Here is a 26,363-nt window from a genome sequence, read left to right as displayed (position 1 = left end):
TGTGTGTCGGCTCCTCTGCAACCTAACCTGAGCTGCTAAAAGGAGAAAAAGGATTAGCCACTTCAATTACTTTCTTATAACTATGACATTTTAACTGGAGGCTTTAAATAAGCCCATGTGGGTTTTCTGCCTCTCCCTGCACTTTACACTATATGTTATCTTTGTCATTTTATGTAATTGTAACTGTGCAGATAAATCAACCTAAACCTAATGTCTCCTCCTGTGCAGTCCCCTTTAGAGGTGAAGAAAGAGAATGAGGAAGTTGGAGTCTCGTTTTTATAACGGCTCCTTTGTTGTCAGAGTTTCTTCCTGATAAATGACGTTGTCACACAGCGGTTAGGCTCATAAACGCCAGGCATCATGTGGAGGAGACTTTCCTGGCTGTGTCCTTCCAGGAAAAAAAGGGACCCCAGATGCCATTTTGAGAGGCTCATGAGAAATGCTGCTTTATTTTCATTCACGTCAGTTCAAATCCACAAATGAACCAAAGTCCACATGTGGCATGATCCCAACAACTGGGACTCTATACACAGGAGAGATGAGAGCAAGATAAATGTTTTTGGAACTGATGGCTGCAAAACTGTCTGGCATGGTAAAGGTGAGGAGTCCAAAGAAAATGCATGGAGCCTCTAGTGAGAGATGGTGTTGGCAGTGTCATTATGTGGGGCTGCATGAGTGCTGCTGGTGCATTTCATTGATGCTATCATGAGTTCACAGAGGTCCTGTTCTATAGTGAAAGAGAAGATGCTACCATCACTCAGTCACCTTGGTTGTCGTGCACTTTTCCAACATGACAATGATCCAAACATACATCTAAGGCCACTGTTGCATTTCTGAAGAAGAGCAAGGTGAAAGTGATTCAGAGCCAATTATATCTCCTGATCTGACACCTACGGGGAATTCTGAAGAGACAAGTGAAGCATCACTCTCCATCCAGCATGCAGCCTCTAAAAGAGCTCCTTCTTGAAGAATGGAAGAAGATAGATGTTGCAATATGTACTTGTTCATTCTGTGCCTGGAAGACTTGGTACTGTCCTTAAAAATCATGGAGGTCACACAAAACACTAGATGTAGTAGTTTTTGTTGTGGGGTGTTTTCATTTCTTCATCAACTGATTTGAGTAAAACTGAAGATTTGGTCATCTAATTTACAGTTTATATATATAGAGCATACAAAAATACATTTCTTGGTTTGATATTCTTGGTTTTTGACTAAATCTGCTGTAAACCACATATAAACCATGTGAGAGCAAAGTTGGCAAAGTTGATTGCAGTTTTGGGGAAAACACGTCATATTCTGCATCAAACATGATGATTCACTCTGTACTGCTCACTGTTCTACTGGATCTAATTTACTGTGTGGAGGTTTGGGGTCACGCCTTCAAAAGCTCCCTACAGCCATGATGCATACTACAAAAAAGAGCCATAAGGAGAATTAACAATGGATATGGAGAACACACTAACTCACTGTTTATAAAAATCATCATCATCATCATCATCATCAGCATCATGTGGGTACCTGCACTTCCTGTGACTAACCACAGGGTGGCGCTCTCTGTCTGTGATAAAGTTCAGTTTGTATCACACAGCCATGTTGTTAGAGCTTATTTATGGCTGTGACTCCTTTATAACACCGTAAAGAGACATGTGATGTCACACATGTGATGCAATATGTTTTCACGTTGAAAATGATCCAACTGTTCAGAATTATACCCTACGTAATAGAAGAACAATCTGTGGAAATAATATGAAATGTATCATGACTGTTCCCTCAACGTCTTAAAGGAACAGACTGACATTTGTCTCACAGTGTTATTCCATTTAAAGGGAAACTGACAAAGAATGTTCATAAAGTATTTCATCATAAAATAAGCTGCTGTTTGACTTATTTTCATTTAATTGATCAAATTATTTAAATAAACTCAAACAATAGAATACAATAAATAGTTAAATAGATTGATATTTTGATCGGCAAATGGATATTAATGATGAAAATGAAAAAATAGAAAATAGTAATTCCAAAAATATAAATAATGATTACAAATAACAACAATAAAAATAAACCAAATTATAATAACAATTATTGTTGTTGTCTATTATAAGACTATTATGCAATTTAACAATCCTCTGAAGAAAATATAATGAATCCCATTATTTTAATTTCCAGATTTCAACTTTTACTTTATGGTTAATATTTGCAATTAATGTAGAAAAAGCAGGAAAAACTCCCTAAAATAACTTTTTTTTTTTACAGTGTCTGCTTCTAATTGAAGAGACCGGTTCATTATAATTAAGAGGGATTTTTTATCATTGTGAAAGCACTTGTGTTCATATTTTTGTATTATGTGGTTTGGGATTGGTTCACAGGCTTCTTCCCGATCAGCTGAAATCTGAGGAATCAGTAGCACCACATGATAACAGACAGAAAAAACATACCCAATACTGATGTTGTCAATATGCATCAATAAAAACTGACTTCAATTTAAAATGGCACATCACATGACATACAGCTTTGAAGAGGAATTCAAGACTCTTTGACTAAAGACATGTGACTATTCTGACCACACACACACACACAGACACAAACACACACACACACACACATTTCACACTGTAATTAATTTTCATTGTGTGTTTTGCTTTACTTTTTAAGAATCACTATTTTAATATACATGCTGTCTATTTAATGTTGTTTATCTATGAGTGATATGCCAACCACTTCTATTAAAATATATTAAATATTAATATGGTAATTTGGTGATAATTATTAACTTAATTATCACTCAGAGTTCCACATTGATAATTTAGTAACTTTATGAGAATGATCGAGTTAAATTAGCTCTTTTCTCTGTTTTACAGTCATATCATTTAATATAAATAATAATTTTTTTGTATAATTATTAATAATTCTGAAAAGCACTTTTGAACCGTGAGACCCACACAAGTGTTGCTCAGGTTGGAGGCAGATGAAAACCCCAACAGTGTGCACAGCAGCAGATATGAATCTGTTCTCAGTGGTTATTAAGGCTCATAAAACAAACTGTTGGCATCGAATCAACACTTCCTTTCCTGCAGCAGACGGGCTGTGTGGGTTTCTGCTCTGCAGCCTTTCTCACGTTAATAACACAATGACAGCTACAACCGTCCACTCTGGTTAAATAATCGTTAGAGGAAGTTCAGTTAGATTTCAGCACTCAGTACTCACTGTCTCAGGAACAGGAACTTAATGACAGAAATAAACCATTAATGCTGTATTCCATAACATGGTACAATTACCTCTAAAATAACTGCAAGAGTTTTTATCACACTGTAAAATAAAGTATTGTAGCATACTGATATTTATTGTTTAATAAATTATGGGACTGAAATCATACAATAATCTATTTTACAATGCTAATCTATAACCTACAGTATATAATATTTTTTTATTCCTATAAAACACTTTTATTTAACTCCTGATGTAAAGTGACAAAAAGAAAAACACTCAACTGCACAAAAACTGTTGTATTGACACAGTAAACATTAGATTATAATTTCTCGAGTATTAATCGTCACTAATCACAAATGACATATTTATCACTACAAAGAGTGTGTAACAACAAGAAAAAGACTGAAGGAGATCAGAGTTCGATTCACTCTGGAAATCCCCTGAAAAACCAGGACCAGAAATAGATCAGAACAGCAAGTGCAAGTTCAACTTGTTCTGGGGGGAATTTCAGTTTTCAGTAGGAGCAGCCCCACATGAGGTCATGGAGGTGGAGCGCACCTAAATTAAAACTATATGTCACATTTGTAACAGGGGAGAAACTGCTAATTTTAGAAAATAATGTTGAGACTAACCAGATAGTAGGAGGGAAGATTAGAGTTTTTTGATGCAAAAAACTGATGCAACATGTTACATTTATAGTTTATTCTGGTTTAAACTCTTTAAACTCTTAACTGTTATCTCAGTGGAACCTCCAACATAATTAGATAATTAACTGTGTAATTTGAACAATGCAGTAATAATTAGACAGATAAATAATACTTCCATACCACAATATAAACAGACATAAAGCAATAAAGCCAGTAATCTCAGTGGGCCGTACTGTTTCATTCATATTCATATATTTGGAAATATTGAATTTAACAAGTGACTTTTGAGCTTTTTCCTGGAACTGCCTCATTAATTAATTAATTAATTAATTAATTAAAATATGTATTTATTGAATGTTTAAATGTTTATTTATTTCATATAGTTTTTTTTAGATTTAATAAAAAAAGTAATATAAAATGTTGAACTTGACTATTGAGTATTTTTTTAAGTCTTTATATTTTGCTATTTTACTACTACTTATCCATAGCTATATACATGTAGATATATAGATACGTTTTACTTTACTTTACTACAGTGAAACCAAATTTCTTTTTAAAATAATAAAAGAGCTTTGTAACAGGGGTTAAAGTGATAATTTCTAAAATAATTCCCCAGATAGTAGGAGGGAAGATTATAGTTATATAAACTGATGCAAAATGTTCAACTTTTAGTTGATTCCAGTGTAAAGTCTGGTTTAAACTCTTGTTTGAGAATAAACTCTGTTGCCTTCAACTCTGACCGTCTCCAGTGAAGTTTTTGAGGGTTTTTTTCAGACATCAGTAGTAACTCATTTTTTAAAGACTTGTTTGAGAATAAACTTTTAACTATTGTCTCAACGAACCTCTGACATAATTAGATAATTTACTGTATAATTTGAACATTACAGTAATAATCAGACAGATGAATAATACTTCCATAGCACAATATAAACAGACATAAAGCAATAAAGCCAGTAATCTCAGTGGGCCGTACTGTTTCTCCAACAATGGGCCATGGTGTGGGCACACGGTGCCACCAGTTGGAATACGGCGCAGCTCCTGCCTTCAGGACCAAAGAGAACAGACGAGTTCAAATCAAATCACAAAGACTGCCTGCTAACATTATTGTTACATGCAAACATGAGAAGCCAAAGCAGCTAGCTCTGCTGTTTGTTCATGTGTGTAAACAACAGTGTCATCAGCGTAGAGTTTTACAGCCACACTGACACAATTATAAAAGAAGTCAGCCCTGAACCTGGAGAATACTCACACCTACACAGTTGTAGAATAATAGCTCTGTGGATATATTTGATTCTCTTTGTTGTCTTGTTCTGTGTGTGCTTCTATTCATTTCTTCCTGTACATTTGTTCATGGCGCTGTGTGAAAGTATATTCAGAGCTACTTACAACCAGAGTCACATTAAATGTAGCTGTCAACATACACATCCAACCTAAGAGATTCTGTTTCTGATTATTTGCTCTGAAGTCAAACTGAAATACATCAGAACAAGGAGGTTTCAAAAAAGACACGGTCTGTGATTTTTCACTTTATTGAGAATGTTTCTCTGAAAGAATTTGACAAACTTGATGAAAATTAATCAAATAAACAGAAAATACTTAATAACATGTCTACAAGAAGCTAATGATTGAGAATAAATCTCTATTATTATACAGGTCGCAACTCAAAGTGGAAATTAACTAAAGTATCACAATAACACCAGACAAAATGTACACTTAGTAACTGCAGATATATACGTGTATATATGTATTTATATTTTAGGATGACTGTGTCTTCCTTTTACATAACAACCACAACACGTCATCATTGATATTTTTGAATACTGATCAGCGTGATGAATGAGATGAATTGATGAGATTTGATGGTGAGAAAAGGCAGAAAACAGTCAGTCAGCATGTGTGCAGTTGGTGGACGGTCCCTTGTTTCTAATGATCATCAGCAGAGAGAGTCCACAGCAGAACACCAGACTCTTCACTATCAGCACTGTGTACAGCAGGCAGAGCAGCTTCACCCTGCACTGAGACTGGAAGGACCCTGACACACACACACACACACACAGAGAGAGAGAGAGAGAGAGAGAGAGAGAGAGAGAGAGAGAGAGAGAGAGAGAGAGAGAGAGAGAGAGTCACACAGTGTGTAAATGTCATCAGAACATCATCAGATTTTCATCAGTATAATTTGGACTTTTCCAGACGGGACAAGCAGCTTTACATGAAGACAGGGGTCGGCTACACTTTGAATGAAAGCTCAAAGGTCCTTATTGAAGACAACAAGTCAGGGCCCCAGCCAACTTTTGAGCTATACGGAGCCAGGACAGAGACTTTAAATGTTGGCATTGAAAAGCAAAGTGAAAAAGGAAAGATTGTGATTGAAGGAGAGGCAGCAGGTGATCTTACAGTCAGCTTGCTGCAGAGCTAGCAGGTCTGCTGGCTCTCTCTCTGGAGGACAGGAGGCTGCTGGAGCTGGAACCTCTGAAACAGAAAAGGAGTGAAATGTTTGGAGTTGCAGTGAGAAATGTCAGTCCTCTGCTCCTCTGCTCTCTTTGACAGCGTCTCCACATGAAGCTGAATCACTGCTGAACACAGTCAACGAGCCTTCATTACCTTGTTCTGTTGGGGCCTCCACTTGGCCCCCCTCGTGCTGGACGTAGCAGCGGTATTTATACGTGCTGCTCTCTTGCCGAGGGAGCAGCAAGATGGCGGCGGTGTGTCCCGACTCTCTGAGCTCCAGCTGCTCTCCCTCAGCAGGGGGCAGCTCCTCCAGAGGACCGTTCTCCTTTCGTCTTTTCCAGGAGATGCGGACCAGAGGAGGAAACATGGCTGAGGCCAGACACAGCAGGGAGCTCTTCCCCTCCAGGTGGGCTCTGGGTGCTGCTGGGTACACGCTCACCACGGGCTTCACTACCTGCTCACCTGAAGTTTGACAGCAGCAACAAGCAGCACAGACACACATTGACACAGTCAACAGCAGCTTACAGCACTGCACTGCATTCAGTGTGATCCTGGAAACTACATGGACTCTGATCACTAAACTACTCATCAATACAGCACAAAGTTCACTACATATACTGTATTCACCTTCATATGAAACACACTCAGCATCTAATGTCAGCATGGATTATATGGGGACACAAGATCACATCTTTCATTTCACATTATTTATCATTCATTTTTCTTACCTATAGAAATTCATTTCATATAATGATGACTTGTACCTTCAAACAATGGAAATGTATTTTTATATATGACACATTTTGAATAAAGCACATATTTACATTCATGTCAAATATTATTTTCATGTTAGGGAACACAATATATTGAATGTTGACGCTCCAGTCCAGAGTCTAGTTATTGAGAGGCGAGGCTCCCAGTTACTGCTTTTTGTTAGTGTCCTTGAAGGAGCCACAGGATGGCGGCTTTGCTTTAACTCTGTGTTCATTCACTCACATTGACATTACTGATGTTACTGACTGACACACTCCACATTTGGACTGATTTCTTGACTTTATCACAATAAATCTCCTTTAATTTATCATCATTCTTTGTGTCCATTCCCGTTTTTGTCATGGCCCAGGAGTCGGGTTATGACTAAATGGGGGCTCGTCTGGGAAATTAACCACATATTTACCACAATAAATCTTTTACAATTCATATAGGAACAAATCAAGACATAAATCATTTTATGACTTTTTTCATTGCATTTTTTCATAACTTTCACTTAACCAAGTGAAAATGTCCACTTAATAAAATAAAGTTAATATGATATTACAATATCATAATTATATAATATATTACCATATTAATTTAGCATGTGCAGAACATATTTAAAAATACATTTACATTAAATTCCAAAATCGCTTTGTCCGATTATCCATTTTAACATTTAATGTATTTTCGTTGTTCACTTTTTAATTGAATATATTTAAGAAATTATCTGAAAATTATCTCATTCTGTTTCATTTTCAACTTAGAAAATGGTCAAATTTGTCAGTGTCAGGTTCAAATATATATTTTAATATAATATAACATATTATAATAACATAATATAAAATAATGTAATATAGCATAATGTAATATAATATAATATAATATAATATAATAAAAAGACGGTCTTGATCCTTTAGGATGAAGTCAAATATTATACTATTGTGAAAGTGAAAAACAATTTTTCTTCATAATTTTCTACACATGATTATAACTTACATATTTAATCAAATGCAATTGTCGTTTTAATGATCTCAATAATTTTGCATTTTTAAACTATGAATTCTTACCATTTCTATCTGTTATAAATTTTATTATATTTGGCACAAACTGTTTTCTTGCAATTTTAACTTCCTGCAACAATGTTTCATTCTGTCATATGTGAATAAAAACTGCCACATAATAGAATATAATCTAAAATTAAATAAAATATATGATATAACGTAATATAATATTTTATATGTTATAATGTATTATAATGCAATATATTATAATAAAATATAATACAATGAAATATAATATAATATAATATATTATAATATAATATAAAATAATATAATATAACATCAGCAGGTTGGGGCAGATTACTCTGAAATGGATTCAGCTGCTGAACAGAAATTTCAGGGCAATTCTTGTCATTATAGCAACTTGATCCACTGGATAACAAAAATATGTAATCAGATTACTTTTTAATTGCACTTTATACTATAAAACTGAAACTTTGATACCCAAATAAAATTACATTTCTGCATCTTCCAAATTGAATAAAAACACTATTGAACATGAAAAAAGGACCCTGAGTTAATCAAAAATGAAATGATCATATAAATAACATATGACAGAATTTAACATGAGCTCATATAATATAATACAGAAACTAAATTTGTGTTAAAATTATGTACACATTTTCCGCTGTACACTTTACTCTATATGCTAAATGAACACATCAAAATATTAATAAAAAATAATACATAAAAAGTAAAATAACGCATAATATTGATCTATACTTTCCTAAAGGTTTTCACTTTATGTTTATGTGAAGCATCATATATAATTTATAATTATTTTGTGTTTTGACACAAACAGAAAAGTGTGTGCCTTTAGATATCATCCTGTATCACATATAGAAATGACTCATTAGTCTCCATACGTTCTATTTAATTGACATATCATATTCAGTATGATAAATATATCTTTAGGACATGTTTATCATCATATAAAACACAATTGTAGTGATAGTTATAGTGTGTTGTTTAATAAAAACAAGAGGCGCTGCTGAGTTACTGAAAGGATCAAATACTGTATATTTGTAACATTTCCAATATCAAACTTTTTCTATATGAATCAGTTTCATCTCCTGCAGAAATAAAGAATAACTTGAGTTGTGCCGTGAGATTTAAACATCTTTTCAGGAATTATGAAGCTTTTTTTATGTAACAATAGCTGCATGGCTGCAAGAATTCTCTACTAATGATGAAAAAAGTCACAAGCAGCAGAAACTCATTAAAACACATTTTCAATCAAACAACTGAAGGGAAAAGAAAGTTTATTCTTACCTACAAACAGTTTAGTTCCAGAGCCAAAGATGTAGTACGATCCGCCTGGCACAGTGAAAAAGACTCGTACAAAAACCTGTCTGCTGCTGAATGTGTCAGCTGAGGTGAACCAGTCCACATTATGAAGCAGTATCATATTTCAGCTCCATGATGTGTTTCTCTAATGTTCATATTAACATGACTGTCTCTTCTTTTATGTCCTTTTTAGACACATTAGCAGAGTGTCTCCGTGGATCGTTGGTCCAGACGTTCATGTTCCTCAGAGGATGAACCCTACTGACTTTGGTCAGTTTTTATCAAACACCATCATCAGCTCACATCTTTAAATTGTCCATTACTTTGATTTATGACGTGTGTGCATCCAATGACAGGACGCTGGGCCACACAGCCAGTGTGTGTTGCACTGTAGTCTTGTTTTGATTTGAAGGAGAAAGAGTTGTGATCCTCCTACTTTTTAAATCAGGTCAACACATGAGACCAGAGTTACGAAGTTATCACCGCAATAAAACACTTTGGACTTCTACGACGCCGTCACTACACCCATAGAGGCTCCCGTCCCATCTCTCTGGACCGACTACAGCTGCTGCACTTCCTCATTCTGTCACCACAACAACTCACCACGTCATCAGGAGAACCACCACGTGAATGCCTTCAACCTTCGCCCAGTACCCACTTCCTCCATGCAAACTTCAAAACAAAAGCCTCTGAAAAAAGTCCTGTTCAACACAAGATCCCTCAACAATAAAAGCCTCATCTTAAATGAATTCATCACTGACAAACAACTAGACTTCCTCTGTCTGACTGAAACCTGGCAAAAACCCATGGAATATTTCACACTAAACCAAACCTTCCCTGCTGGATATTCATACATGGACATCCCTCGCTCTAAGGGCCGAGGAGGAGGAAAACACCACCAAGACCTCAACCCTCGGCCACTCTCCGTCATTGCTGCACCATCTTTTGAACATCTGGCATTTAAACTCCCCGGTCCAAAACCTCATCATTGCTATTATCTGCCGTCCACCCAAACCCAACCCAACCTTTCTGTCAGATTTTTAGAATTCTTCACACAACTGTCTTCAGTCTCCCCATCTGTCCTCCTCCTAGGAGACTTTAACATTCACACTGACTCTCCTGACTGTAAAAGCACAACAGACTTTTTTTTGTTTAGATTAGATTAGATTGAACTTTATTGTCACTGAACAAAGTAACAGCTACTTGGACAACAAAATGCTAAATATAGGCCACCTACAGTAATGCCAATAAATTAGAATAGGAGTATGAGTTGTTACTGTTTTGCTCGCCACTATTCACTATATATCAATTTATTGTTGTTGTTTTTGTGTTTGCATACACAAATATATTGTAGCAGACCATTTCCTACATAAGTAATTTGATACAACATACAGATAGCTGGTTTATATTATCTGTTACTTTAGCTTAACACTCTTCAGAAGAAAAAAAACAAGACAGAGATCATTATGGACTGTCCCTAGTCTCTCACCTGAATCTGTCTTTTTTCTTTTAAAGAACAGTCGTATGTCCATTGGTCACTGGCAGACCACACACACACACACACACACACACACACACACAGAGAGACCGGACAGTAAAAGCTTGTTAAATTAAATAATATGTGTTCAAAAAATTAAAAAAGTTAATACACCACATATTTTCTGAGTCATTAGTACAAATTTGTAATTTTAAGTTAACAGTTTTCGACCGCTTTCATTTATTTTAGTCACTGTACTCAAATAGTTTGACAGTAAACTTGATGACGTCACATCACGTGCGAAAGTCCGCCATTACCGCTACTCGCGTCGTCAAGAAAAGCCGAGAACGAAGCAACTTTCTCAGCAGGAGTCGCTAACAGTGAACGCCGTGCTGACCGCCCTCACCGCCCTGACCTCCGTTATTTTCATATTCGCTTTGGGAGCACTAATTTGGTAAGTTAAGAGTTGTTTAAGCGCCATATTTTAACGGTGTGCATTCGGGCTGTCTGCAGTTATTTGTATCTGTCCGTTAAATGTGATTTGGCTAGCTTAATTTGTAAATGCCTCACTTAACTGCTAGCTAATTTACATGTAAAGAGGGATTAGAAAGTGGACTTGTGGGATTTTTATGTCGAAGTGGAAATTTTGTCTTGTGTAGAAAGTTGTCTGGTAAATTTCATAAAGTTGATTTTACCACACAATGTCGACTGGAACTGCATGTTTCATCGGCATGCATGTCCGGGCATGTCTCGGCTTAACGGTTACTGAATGTTAATGTTTTGTATGGAGGGTTTAACTTTAAAGTTAAGGTCACATCAGTTTCAATTTCACGTTTTACCGGACTATTTCTGTTTTTTTGTAACGCACGTAAACTGGCTTGTAATCAGTGTGGAAAAATAATCGCAGTCCAGCGGTCAAGTGTTCCCAGTCTTTGCATGGTTAAGGTCATTCCGACTGTCAAACAGAAATAAGATTTTATTGAAAACAAATAATAATAAATAAAAAATAGATACTATCTCTCTTCTTAACCAGAGAGTGTAGCAATACCCTTTTATGTCTTGGTTTAGAGATATAAGAACTATTTACAATTTTACATACATCATCCATTTGTTGCAATATCTATAGATTAGCAAGATCTTAAGTCTGAGTAAAGTGAAATATGTTCATAAACCTATTTTAATAAGTTTGGGATTAAGACATTTCACACTGTGTGAGGTCAATACATTAATCAATGTAATACTTCAAAGATATTGTACATAATGCTTTCGTTGAAAGTGTATTTTCTTGCTTAAAATGTCATTCTTTTCTCTCTGAAGGCTGAAGCAACAGGCCGACATACAGAGTCTTCAACCTGGTATGTTATTGGCAAACATTAAGCTTTTTTCGATATTTGTTTTGCATAGTTGCTGAAATGTAAATTAATGCACCACAATCAAATTCATCTAAAACCTGTTTCACAAGTGTTTTCAATTCATGAGAATATTGTTTTCAATTGATGAGAATATTGTTTTCAATTATTGAGAATATTGTTTAATTTTACCATGGCTTGGCCTACGGCGCAAAGAGGTCATAAATGATGACCTACCTGTTGGAGAGATCCTGCAACGCTGGCCTGCTCTTAAAATAGAGTCACAGGTAAACAATATTTTTTTAAGTAAATCTATCTAGGCACATGTATTCAATTTCATTCTTCAGACTGACTTTGTCAGTGATAAGCTGAAAATATCCATTCAGGTTTGCAGTGAATACCATTGAGTGTGATTTGGTAGTGTAGTGGTATGGATGTTTTCCCCCAAACTTGAAACAGTTCAAGGTCAATGTTTGGCAGTACTGGGCAGCATTCAGGAATGCTTTGTTGCTGTTTATATCTCCTTACAGGGCCACATATACATTACAATCTGACTTAAACATTCATGTACTTTGTACAGGTCTGTGCCGAGTTTCACAGGATTGCAAACATCAACCTGAAGAACCAGTTCTATGCTGAGTTGGACCGACATGCCCCCCGTCTTCAGAGCTTGTTCAGAAAGAGAGCTGCACGCACAGGGAAAGTAGCTGACACTCTGGGTCAGCTCTTTGATGCTTATGACCACCAGGTCAATTGCTTAAGATTGTTGGTGCTTAAAAGTTGTACTATGTCGGTGTATGTGTTTGTGTAGATATATAATAATTCATATCTGTTTAGTTACTGTTATTCTGTTTTGTTCTTACACGCAAGGAACAAGTTGATGTTCACATCAAACGGGCTGCTGTCCTTCGTGCCCTCCCAGCTTATCTTCATGAAGATGACTCTACATTTCTGAAGTTTTGGGATGTAAGTACAATTAAGCATTTGCTCTGCAACAATACAATACAATTACTGGTATTTATTTTTATTTTGTTACATTGTTTAAGTTGCTGCAATGCAGGAAGAAAAAAAATAATTAAAAAATGAAATAAAAAAAGACATATATTTGCTTATGTTTCAACCTATATCACTAGATATGGACCTTGTCTGTGAGAATTTTTTCAGCAAATGTTTCTTCTCTTCTGCTGACCATATTGCATTCAGGTTCTTGTTGCAGGCAATAAGTAATTCCATAAGTAATATAGATAATGTAAGGTATACAATGGATGCAAATCATAAAAAAAGGCATATACAACATATAGCATCTTTAATATTGTGCGAAGTGCTGAGTAAATTCCAACTATATTTAATTAATTTCAAGTGCTGAGCATGATTTATTCCTTTGGATGCCTTTGAAATGCAGCTCTTTAGCTTAAAAAATAAAAATAAATGTGTAAGTCTGAATTTTTCATTCCATTTAAAAATATAATAATAATAATAATAAGTCTCTATTTATTACTATTTTTTTCATTTTTTTCTTGCAACAATGACAATGGAAAATATTTAGTCAATTGAAGATCACATTTTTGTTTATAACATGGTAAAATGAACAAATTTCAGGCTGGGAGACAAAACATTCTGTTCTACATTTTACATAAATAATTTTATATAAATCTGTTCCACGTTTTATATTGACTGTGACCTGCGACTGACCTGAGAAACCATTTGCATTTATGTATTGTGATTATTGTTTTGGATGGTTCTATCTGACTGTTTTCTGTCTTCATTACTGATGAATTGCCTGCAAACAGCTTTGGGAGATAGCTCAGGTTATCTCACATAACAGTTCTCTGTTGTTGTCTTCAGATGGCGAAGTCTGATGAACCAATCACTGAAGATCTACCAGTAGGGATCCTGTTGATCAGTGCAGATTCAACAGATGCAACATTCTTCTGCCCAGAGAAGACTGCAATTGTACTTGAGGGTAACATAGTTATGGAATTTTCCAAAATGGCTGAGGCATTTGTCACACTTTTTGCACTTTTTTATGCCTTGCATCTAAGTTACCCAAACGGCATGTCAAACACGTTTGACTTCATCCAGAAAGTACTTATGGGCCTGGATGATGGGAAGTTGAGGCCTCGGGTGCTGACCCTTAAAAATGACTTGCTGATTGTGGAGGGATCCTAATATGTAAACAAAGTTCACAACATTGCTCAGGCCCGGTTTTAGTTGTGTTATTGAATGTACTATGTACATTTAGGTTGTAACATTTGTATACAAAGTTTTATGGAAATGTCTAAAAGTGTCTGAATAATGTGTAATGTGTGACAGAGGATTTCATTCATATTGTCACAAAGTGATTGTTTTTTGGGTTTTTTTAAAGGCAGTTTTTTAAGTTTTGGAAGATGTAATGGATACATTTTGGATGCCAAAGTTGGATAACGTTTATGGAAGTGTTTAACGTATTGAAGTAATTAGGGTTCAGCAAAATATTAAGAGTTGAGCATGGAAAATAAAAAGGTTTTTTTTCCTTCCTTCATAGGACAAACATTGTTTTGAGGTTCTGGACTGTGTTTTAAATAATGCTTGCATTTTTAATGTTACCGTTTGGCAGCTGTTTTTGATAAGTCCTTATGTAACAAAGTGATTAGGAGTCCTCAAGTCTTCTTGCAAGGCCCTTGTACTATTTTTGGAATGTATTCCTCCATTTGCGACACTGTTTAATTGTGGTTACTCAATAAATTTGGTCTGGCATTTCAAATGTTATATATTTTTTTCTATTCAAAACATATGTATTTGGGGCTTTTTAGTTAAAGCTACTTAAAACATTTTTTGAAACTGATTACATAAAATGTTTCAAGGTAAACTAACTTGCAGTTTTGCTTTTAAATTAAGTAATGTTTTTAATTTATAGTTAAATAGTTAAAGCTACTTAATTTAAAATGTCAATATAACACACAAAGTTGAGTAAGTGAAACTAGAAAATTTCGATGTAATCAGTTTCACCAATTTTTTGGAGATATATGAACTTGTCGGGTTTTACAGTGTAGGAGTTATCTTTTACACATCTCATACCTTTGTGTTATAAATAGCCTATATATATAGACCTACTGTGTGTGTGTGTGTGTGTGTGTGTGTAGTATATACTACTACGTCTGCATGAATGTAATGTGATTATTATTGTTGCAAAGTCTGGTTCAGGTTAAATCCTCTGCAAAACATGAATAAATACAGCAAAGAAAAACATTTAACTATTTTTTATTGTCTACTTTGACAGTAAGATACAACTGAAAAATATCAAATATGAACTAGGAATAAATAACAATTCATTTAAAAAGCCACAGTGAGTGTTTTCACACATACTGGTATTATACAGTGATTATGTCGTTTGTTTTCACTCTGGTCCAAATGCCCTGACAGGGAGTCATGTTTCCATGACGACGGACCAGAAAAAGATGCGCTTGACGTGAAATTATGTCTCTAAAGTAACGATAAACTTTAACAACAGAGACACAAGTACGCACTTCACAGGTACACAGTTAATTTGTGGCACTGCTCCTTTTGTTTAATAAACGGACCGCTCCAGTTTGACTGTAGCTGCGCTAATGGCGCTAACGAAGCTAACCGGGCTAACTAACTGGAAAACGGTGCCTGGACTCCAGTACTCTCCGATATGGTATCTGAATGTGAACAACTCCAGGTAAAAGGAAAGAAGTATGAGACAGAGCTGGAGCAACTTACTTAGTTGATTCCCAACACGACAACTAAAGGATTCTCACTCTGCGTGTGTCGCTGGATGCCGGTCGGCCAGCGGAGCGGTGCAGAGGGAGCGGCTGAGAGGAGGATGATACCATTTGCTAAGCGGGGGTGTTTTCATTTTCATCCTTAACATTTACATTTAAACCACAAACTACGGAGTTTGTTTTGGACATCATTTAAGTTTGTCAAAGACGAACAAAAATATTAGAATAACAACATTTCTTACTCCAAGTTTTAGGGGTGCTGAGCCCATTATTATTATTATTATTATTATTATTATTATTATCCTCCTACTTTTTAAATCAGGTCAACATATGAGACCAGAGTTACTGTTTAAACAAACAAACAGTGAACAACTCAAACTAAACTTTAGGACAAATATTGTCAACACTCAAATATTTCTGTTGACCTGAAGGTCAAAAATATAAAGCCAGAATGAACCTTATTGCTGGAAAAGGTTTGTTGCCAAGTGAAATCTAAAAGTGATCTCAGTGTTTGGATGTATGTATATAGGCTTTGACATTAATATCATTATTCTTTGTTTTCAAACCTTCAAATATCTTGTATATTAATGTTCTGTCACATACGCTCATGAGACATTTCTCTGTTGATTAGCAGTTAAAATGAGATCTTAAAACTTGTATAAATATGAGGATTCATCCTCTGGGGACCATCAACATCCACTGTAGATGTGATAGAAATCAGGCCAACAGTTCTCTTGTTCTGGATCAAAGTTTTGTTTGGATGTAAAGACGGAGCCAAAGGTCCCACTGCTCACAGAGAAAAACCTTCATTCAATCCAAATACATTTACCAAATCTCTGTTGAGGGGGAACTGTCACAAATCCTACAATTCACTTGTATCATTTACTGAAGTGAAATGATCTGCTCAAATCTGTTCCAACATGTGATGGAAGAAAGCTTTTATTGTGAAGGAGCCACAGGAAGCAGGTCAGCATTGTGAGGAGGAACGGACTTTATTCCTGCAGCAGGTCAAAGCAGAGGATTTTAATCTTTATCAAAATGCTGAAGCTTGTTTTTGTTTCATCATGTTTTTAATTACAAACTGCTTTTCAAACAAGACTTCTTGATGTTTTTGACTCCGTTTATTTGTAATATTCATTTGACTCTTTTCTCTTTCACTTCTTTTATCTTTGTGTCTCTATGTTGCTAGTTTGTCCTCACTGTGTGGAACAACAATAAACCTGCTGGAATATCTGATAAAAATATGAATAAATATCATATCAAATAAATCGTGACAGCAGTAAAGAAAATAAATCCCTCAGTTCAGTGTGTTTGTGACTCTGGCTAAGATGGAGGTGAAATATGTGAACCTGGGCTGTGGTTTACTGCTCTCTTCCTGTCACAGACACTGTTTGACATCTGTTCATCTGGAGGTTTTTGTACAGGCGGCAGGGATATTTTATCACTGTGGGGAAGAAACTTTAAACAGCAGCAGTAGTAGGTGGCTGAATGATTTAGTTTAACGCTCTGGATCTGCAACTCCCAGCCGTTCTGTTTATTCACAGCTGAGAAATCATCTTTCTGAGGATGATTGAAACCTTTATATATTTCACCATCATCCGTGTCATAACGCAGAATCAGTGTGAATGTTTCTGTGTCTCTCTTCTGGTACCAGAATACAAAAGGTTCATCACACTGTTCAGTGCCTCGACAGCTGAAGGAGACTCTTTCACCAACTCTCCTGGTCCATGTTAAATCCTCCTGAAGCAGCTGTGTTGCCATGGCAGCCAGCGCTGTGTGGAGACAGACAGGTAGATGAAGGTGAGTGTGACAGTGTTTGTTAAAGGTGGAGTTTGTTGGCTCCTGATTGGCTGGAAACACTCACCTGAGCACAGACAGCACAGAGCAGCAGCTGGGAGGAAAAGCATTTTGTGCAGCGGTGTTTCCTCTGGTGAACCTGGGGAGAAGTGGCGCTCTGATGCAGCTGAGGCCAAACAAGGAGGAGCTGCGAGATCAGACGAGGGCCACGTGGTTTCTAACAGGTCCTCAGACCTCCCATCAGCCCCTGTGGTGGAGAGATAAGGCTGCTTCAAAGCACCTCACTTTCCTGTGTCTTCACACTAATATTAAACAGAGTCTTCAGCTGTTTTAAAGTCTCTGCATTAGCTGCCTGTTTGCTTCACAATTGATTTTAAAGTCCTTTTGATTGTTTATAAAGCTCTTCATGTTTTATGTCCTATTTATTTCTCAGAGTTGCTTTTAGCGTATGAACCCTGTAGAACCCTCAGGTCTTCTGCTCGTGGCCTTTTAATAATCCCTAAAGTCAGAACCAAAACCCACCATGAGGCGTCCTTTTCTTACTATCGTCCACGCCTCTGGAACAGCCTTCCTGAAGACCTGAGGGCAGCAGAGAATGGAGAGATTTTTAAAAGGAAACTCAACATCTCCTTAGTTTCATCTATTTATTCATTTATGTATTCATTTATTTATTCATTTATTGTCTTTTATTGTTTTAGTCTGGCTATTAATAGAGCTCCATTTATTTGTTTGCAGTCTAATTATTTACTGTATTTCATTTTTTAATTAAATTTAATTATTTTATATTTGTCATTTTTTTCCATATAGTTTTTAATTTGTTTTTTGATGGTAATGATATTATTATTATTATTATTATTATTATTATTATTATTATTATGAATAATAATAATGATAATAATAATAATTGTTATTATAATTTGGATTATTTTTATTTTCATTGTTGTTGTTTATAATCATTTATATTTTTTCAAATGCTATTTTCTATTTTTATTTTCATCATTAACCTCCATTTGTCGATCAAAATATCAATCTTTTGTATTATATTTATCTATTTATTATATTATATTGTTTGAGCTCATCTATATAATTTGATCAATAAAATGAAAATAAGTCAAATAGCAGTTTATTTTATGATTAAATACTTTTTTTTACTTTTTTTTGCCAGTTTTCCCTTTGAATGTATTTCATTTCTTTTATATTTGGCTTGTTTTTAATCAGGTTTCATAATGATGATGATAATTATTGTTATTATAATTATTTTTATTTTTATTAATACTGTTGTTATTTTGTATAATTACTATTACTATTTTTTGTAATTATTATTGTCAATTAACTTATTCATTTTCATCATTAATATCCATTTGTCGATCAAAATATCAATATCTTTTCTTTTTTTCACATTTTTTAATTCTGTTTTATGATGGTAATAATAATAATAATAATAATAATTGTTATTATAATTTTTATAATTGTTATTTTTGATATTTATAAACATTATTTATATTTTTGGAAATACAATTTTCTATTTTTTGATTTGTATCATTAATATCCATTTCTCCATCAAAATAACAATCTATTTTACAATTTATTGTATTCTATTGTTTGAGTTTATTTAAATAATTTGATCAATTAAATGAAAATAAGTCAAACAGCAGCTTATTTTATGATGAAATACTTTGTGAACATTCTTTGTCAGTTTCCCTTTAATGGAATAACACTGTGAGACAAATGTCAGTCTGTTCCTTTAAGACGTTGAGGGAACAGTCATGATACATTTCATATTATTTCCACAGATTTGTCTTCTATTACGTAGGGTATAATTCTGAGCAGTTGGTTCATTTTCAACGTGAAAACATATTGCATCACATGTGTGACATCACATGTCTCTTTACGGTGTTAGAAAGGAGTCACAGCCATAAATAAGCTCTAACAACATGGCTGTGTGATACAAACTGAACTTTATCACAGACAGAGAGCGCCACCCTGTGGTTAGTCACAGGAAGTGCAGGTACCCACATGATGATGATGATGATGATGATGATGATGATGAGTTTTGAATGTAACTGAAATTTGTAAACTGGACAAAAAAGGTTTTTTTGTTCACTACATTATTATTATTATTACAACATATTCCAGATTTATTATATTTATTTGATGGAGAAAAGTTTCTTAATAAAAGTTACATAAAGGAATAGAGGTTGTCTCGTGCTTGATTTGAATTTGTCGACTGTTTTAACATTTAACATCAGCACAAGATCACAAACCAGACTCCATTCAGAAATCTCTTGTGTTGTGATTTCTTCACGCTGTACTAGCAGAGCATGGTCAACAGTATCAAATGCTTTGAATAAATCTACAAAGAGGGCGGCACAATCATTTCCTTTGTCCATGGCACATATAATATTGTTTGTAACAGATGTAATAGCAGTAAGTGTACTATGTTTTGATGTGAAACCAGATTGTAGGGGACTCAGCACATCATTTAGTGAGAGGAATGTTTGGAGCTGATTGTTGACCAGAGATTCTAGAACCTTAGTGAGACAGGGCAGTTTGGAAACTGGTGGATAGTTGTTGAGGTTTGATTTATCACCACTCTTATGTAGTGGGACAACATGTGCTGATTTCCATACCTGAGGGATAACAGCAGAAGAAATGGACAGATTAAACAGGTATGTCATTTGGTCTGCTATATGAGGAGCAGCAAGCTTTAAAAAATAAGGATCTATTTTATCCTCACCTGTTGATTTCTTGCAGTCTAAACCCTGAAGTGCTTTGATAACAGCATGAGACGTAAAAGGTTGCAGTGTAAACAGGGAGGTGTGGTTTGAACAGTGGTGGTTTGGAGACACATGAGGCAGCAGCTGACCAGTAAGACCAGGATATAATATATCAAAATGGTTTCCAGCAGCAACAAAATGTGCATTGAAAGCATCACAGATGTCAGCTGGTTTATCTATTATACTGACTGACTGTTCCTTATCTCTATTATAAAATACCAATTAAATCATTTTTATGAAATGATTAAAGAAATGTATTAAATTCATTGCAGACATTATTATGTTATTCCATCAAACATTTTCACAACATTACTTTGTTGGATATTACTTTATTTCATTATAAACTAAATAAAATGTCATAGCATCATAAAGAATATGTGTAGTCGAATATTATTCATCTTATCAATGAAATGTCAGAAAATAGTAAAAAAAATCTCTGTTATAAATCCCCACAGCACAAACACATGAATTCAAATGTCTTGTTTTAATAAACCAACACCTTTAAATATAAGTAAATATAAGATTATGACCACATATGATAAAGAAAAGCATTAAATATTCATATTTGAAAAGCCAGAAGTGTTTGGCATGTTTTGATGCGATATATTAACTCAAATGAAGAAAGATGTTTTGACTCATTAAAGTAGATTTGAATGATTCAACACAACATTAAAGTTTAAAGGTGGATTTTCACTGGAGTTGATTCCAGTCAAATCTCATTTATATTATCTTACCTATAAAATGTGAAAAATAATAAAACATTGCCTGTTATAATTTCCCACAGCCCAAACACATCAATTCAAACTTAATAAACCAAGAGTCTGTATATGTTTAAATATGAGTAAATATAAGTTTATGACCATATATGACCAATAAAAGCATGAACTCTTTAAATAGGAGAAGCTGGAACCAGCAGATATTTGACATTTGAGCTTGTAAAATGACTAAAATGATGATTTGATTGTAAAAACAGCTGCAACGAGTGGATTAATCTGCTAATTGTTGCAGCTCTATTCTCACACATCACACGAGGACTCTGAGGAAAGAAACACACTTTTCTCTGATTTACAGCAAATCTCAATGAAAGCTGGTCTTCTTCTTCTCCTTGTGGAAGACTTTTCCATCTGCCTGCTTCCTCCAGCTCAGTGTGACGTCGTCATTCAGCCCCTGGTCCTTCAGCTTCTGTTGGAGCTGACAAACATTATTACTCACACAGAGATTACATTCTGCTTTCTTCTTTACATTTCATCCTCTGGAAGCTCTTTTTCACACTTTTTTTCCTCACATGATAGTTTGTGACTTTCCCTGTTTCTACTTCTCATGTCACGTTGCTGTCCAAAGCATTGTAATGTTTATAACATATAGTTTGTGAATGATTTATTATTTTAAATGTCTCTTTATCTGTTTCCTCCTCAGACTGTTTCTTTTACTGCTTTAATGTGAATTCACTCTCTGAGGGCTGATAAAGTTTCATCTCATCTCATTTTAAATTTGCTTCTAACAGTCATTTGTTGCTCAGTTTTTGCATAAAAGTTGAATAAAAAGAATCAAAAGAAGATTCAGCTGCTTCAGCATTCCCTCAATCACAGCAGATACAGTCACACTCATCCTCAATCTCTTCACTTTCTTCAAAGACGCTTTAAAAAAACAATCAAACATGATGAGTTGAGAGATTTCTGCTCTGATAATAATCAGCATCCTGTTGATATAAAGTGTCCTCAGTTAGTTTTGTCCTGCCTGTGGTCAGTTTAGAGCTATACTGCAGGCCGCCACCAGGGGGCGTTCAGGGGTTTATCAGTCAGTTAGAAGCAGTTACTTCCTCCATCTGTTGATATTCTCACATTGAAGTCAACACAAACTGATTATCTGCAGTTGGTCACTGCACGCTAACATCAGCATCCTGAGTGTTCACATTTATTGTCCAGAAATGTTTTTTTATCTTCTCATTTCATGCTAAAGTAAAGCTAAATCTAATATAAATACTGTTTGAATCAGGGGTTCCCACTCAGATGGAGCGGAGCAGATGAATGGATACTTCTTGTCACAGGTCACATCCCCCCATCCTCCAGAGGAGCTGAAATCTGCTGCTGTACAAGCCTCCTCCCCCAGTTATCAGGTTGCCCTGACTTCCAGTGTCTGAACGAGGAGCTGCTTCCATCCCACCACTTCCAGGAGTCTCTGAAAAGGCCGATCCAGACATATCTTCCTGCTGGAAGCAGCTCCTGGACCTTCTGCTTCTCTGTCTTGTTTCTCACACTGGCCAGGTCTGTGTGGTGTTCTCTGCAGCAGCTCTGGGCCTCAGTCCAGCTCATGGAGTCAGTGAGGACAAATGTCACATCCAGCCCTGAAAATAGAGCAGAGAGAAACAACACTGATGCAAACTTTATATCTGAGTTTCTCTGCGTCTGAATATTTTTCTCAGCAGTTTGATGTTTCTTAATGAATGTGAGCATGAAGCTGAAGTCACCGTGGAGCTGTGTGCATATCAACTCCTTCTCTTGCAGCCCTGTTGACTGAGACAGTGAGGTGGGATAAAGCTGTTAATGATGGAGCTCTTTATAGAAACCTTTATATATTTATATCAATGAAGGCAGGACTCACAAAGTCCATCTGCTTTAAATGAGCTTCATGTAAGTGAAGACAGAGAGGCAAAGAGCAGCAGAGAAGGGGAGAGGTCAACAAGCTCAACTGCTCTGTTTTACCTTCACTCATCAATATTCTCCCCTCTGACATCACAGCAGACCGCCTGTTTCTTCTCTGTGCATCTGACATCGTACCATGGTCCATTCTTATTCAGCACTGTGCACTGTTGATCACCTCCTACATTGTCTGCTTGTCCACGACTCCATCCTCTGAACTCCTCCTCTCCGTCTTTGTAGAAACTTGTGTCTGACAGTGACCACTTCCAGCTCATGACATCGTCATCGTACAGCCCGATCCAGGCCAGCTGAAACACATATTTGCATTAATAATAATATTCATGTGTCCATATGAAGAGTGAAACAGGTTCTGCTTCCTGTAATAATTGCTGCTGTTTATACTGGACATTAAGAGATCTCTTATAATACACGTTCAATGGAACTAAATCCTTCGTCCTCCTTCAGAGTAAAAAAAACAGTAAAAAGTTCCTCTGAAGTATCACGGCTCAGACTGTAAAACTTTAAAGCCACGTGTCACTGACATGATGTCAAAAACAGCTTTGAAAGGAGAGAAAGAGGAAAGTGAAGTCACAGAGGAAACTCCTGCTGTTTCTGCCGTTGTGTTCAGGGTCTCCACATCCTCCATGCTGTCTACAGTGGCCAGGTCTGTGTATTTCTCTCTGCAGTAACTTTGTGCTTCAGTAAAGTTCTTCTCTTCATAAAAGACATGGTACTGACGTCCAGCACACAGGCCTGTAGAGACACATGCATACTGATCACATTCATGCTATTAATAACTCTTCATACATGTTTTATACCTGTTTAATTAGTGCAGGTATAAAGTGATGCCCAGCAGTAAAAAACAGAGACTGAGCACATTTTAACTGATTTATCTCTAATACATTTTTTAACACAAGTTAGAGTTGTGACTGATTCCTGCTTTTTTAAGTTCATTGTGTGTTTAGTTAAAAGTCACTCTGACAGAGATCAGAGGACTCAGTTTATAAATGACATCCTCAAACATGGAGGTGACTTTCTTTAACCTTTTCTTACTCCCACTGCTGCCTGAGATCAACCCTAAATGAATAAATAAATAAATGTTTTTGAAACAGCCAGAAACTTTAATATATGTGAAACTTAACAATTATAGCAGGTTACCAACATTAGCCTACTTGAATATTTACTGTGTAATGTGACAGTAATGGTCACATTGTTTTGGGATATTATCAGGGTTTTGATTCTTACATGAGATTAGTTTTTTATTGTTTTATAGTTATTTTATTATAACAAGCAACTAATTAGGCAAAGTCAGACTGATTTAAAAAAAAAAAAGTGAAATAAAGGAGAAAACTCCATCACAGCCTTTTCAGTCAAGAAATGAATCAACCAATTCAACAAGAAATCATAGTCTGATCTGTGTACAGTTGTTTAAGCCATCATATCAACATGATGCTCCATTAGCTTTAATGCCTCAGTTAGTTTAATGAAATAAACTAAATAACTTTACCACTGCACAATCTCTCTCTTCATACATGGAGTAAAAACAAGCACAGAGCTCCTTAACGAGCTCGTTAACAGCCGGCAGCAGGGCAGCCTGTTAGCATCTAGCTAGCTCACCACATGGACTATAAACAAGCAACTCTGGCTTGACAATGGCAATAAAATAAAAAGGTATGCCATCAGAACTTCATCTCACCTTGCTTCTCTTTCCAGAAAGACAAGTGCTATCTCACTGTGTGGAATTTTTCTATAATATACAGAGCAACTTAATATTCAAGCAGAAATAAGGTGTAATTTCAAATATTCTTACCTTTTCTCCCAGAAACTCTTCTTTTAAAAGCCCACAGACTCCATTATCCATAACGTTGTCGTTTAATCAGTAAATGGCAGGAGTCTGGACCGACTGGGGTTTAACCACGCCCACATCCGTAAACCAGCCAATAGGACGGACCTTGGAATTGACCGGGAAAACCAGCCAATCACAAGGCAGAGCGCCAGATGTGTGTATCAGAAATGTGTATCAAACTGCAGTACCCCACAAGAAGCAGGTGGCGCTGTGTAATACACTGGAATACACTCAAAATCAGGTCGAGTGGTTCATAAGGACTGACGCCCAAAATGAGGAAATATTTTAGTTAGACACTAACAAACTATCGGCATAGTCCGTATAATACACTTAGGTCCTCGTAATGTCGGTGCGTATCCATGTGAAATGTCCGTCTATATCACATTGGGGCACACACACACACACACACACACACACACACACACACACACTCACACACACACACACACACAGACACACACACACACACACACACACACACACACACAAGCATAAACATCACATGCTCTCAATTTCACACTGTAAATAATCTGTTAGATTAGATTTTGTGTAAACCTGACAGAAATAAACAGGTAAAGTGTAAATACATTTAACTGAACAAGAGTAGTGGAATAACTGGATTTATATTAGTTATGATTAACATGGGGTGGACAAAATAACAGAAACCCCAGTTACTGAAAGACACTTTGTGAAAGAGGATGGTTTAAGAAAATATAAAACAGAGGTACAGCGTGAAGAAATCAGTGTTATGGAGAATATTTTAACAGATTATTTTAATAATTCATTGATATGGAGAATGACCTTTTTTTTTCTTTGTCTGACTTTTTAATGTAATAGTAGTTATAATAGCAGAAGTAGGTGTCGAGGCCTTTTGTGTGAATTATTGAGTTGCAGACACAAGAGGGAAGCAGAGTGAAGGATTTGTTGAACAGTAAATACCCTGGAAAAAGTAAAAGTCCTGCACTGAAAACGTGGATTAAATGTGACTCTGTGTGTGTGTGATCATCATCATCATCATCATCATCATCATGTGGGTACCTGCACTTCCTGTGACTAACCACAGGGTGGCGCTCTCTGCCTGTGATAAAGTTCAGTTTGTATCAAACAGCCATAAATACAGTTTTTTACAACCGGTATGACTCGTTGTTCGATACTTTTAACGCTTTTTCAAAACTCTTCACACAGTTACCACAACATCAGCCACAATTCTTCTTCTTTTGACACAAAATACACACATTTTACACATTTAAAATTAGTTATAACTCCTTTTACACACAAGCTCAATCAAGACCAAAACAGTAGATGTTAACTGGTGAATTTTCAAATCGCTTTCACACGGTTTGTCAA

At 35.7% G+C, this 26,363-nt stretch overlaps 1 pseudogene; it reads right to left on the bottom strand.

The window, feature by feature from the left end:
* Positions 1-5,737: 5,737 nt before the first annotated feature.
* On the bottom strand, positions 5,738-18,163 carry LOC131980924 (immunoglobulin lambda-1 light chain-like; annotated as a pseudogene).
* Positions 18,164-26,363: the final 8,200 nt, after the last annotated feature.

This window comes from Centropristis striata, chromosome 11 (assembly GCF_030273125.1).
Source record: "Centropristis striata isolate RG_2023a ecotype Rhode Island chromosome 11, C.striata_1.0, whole genome shotgun sequence".
NCBI lineage: Eukaryota > Metazoa > Chordata > Actinopteri > Perciformes > Serranidae > Centropristis > Centropristis striata.
Note: the sequence above shows the minus strand (reverse complement) of the source record. Positions and strands in the feature narration are given on the sequence as shown.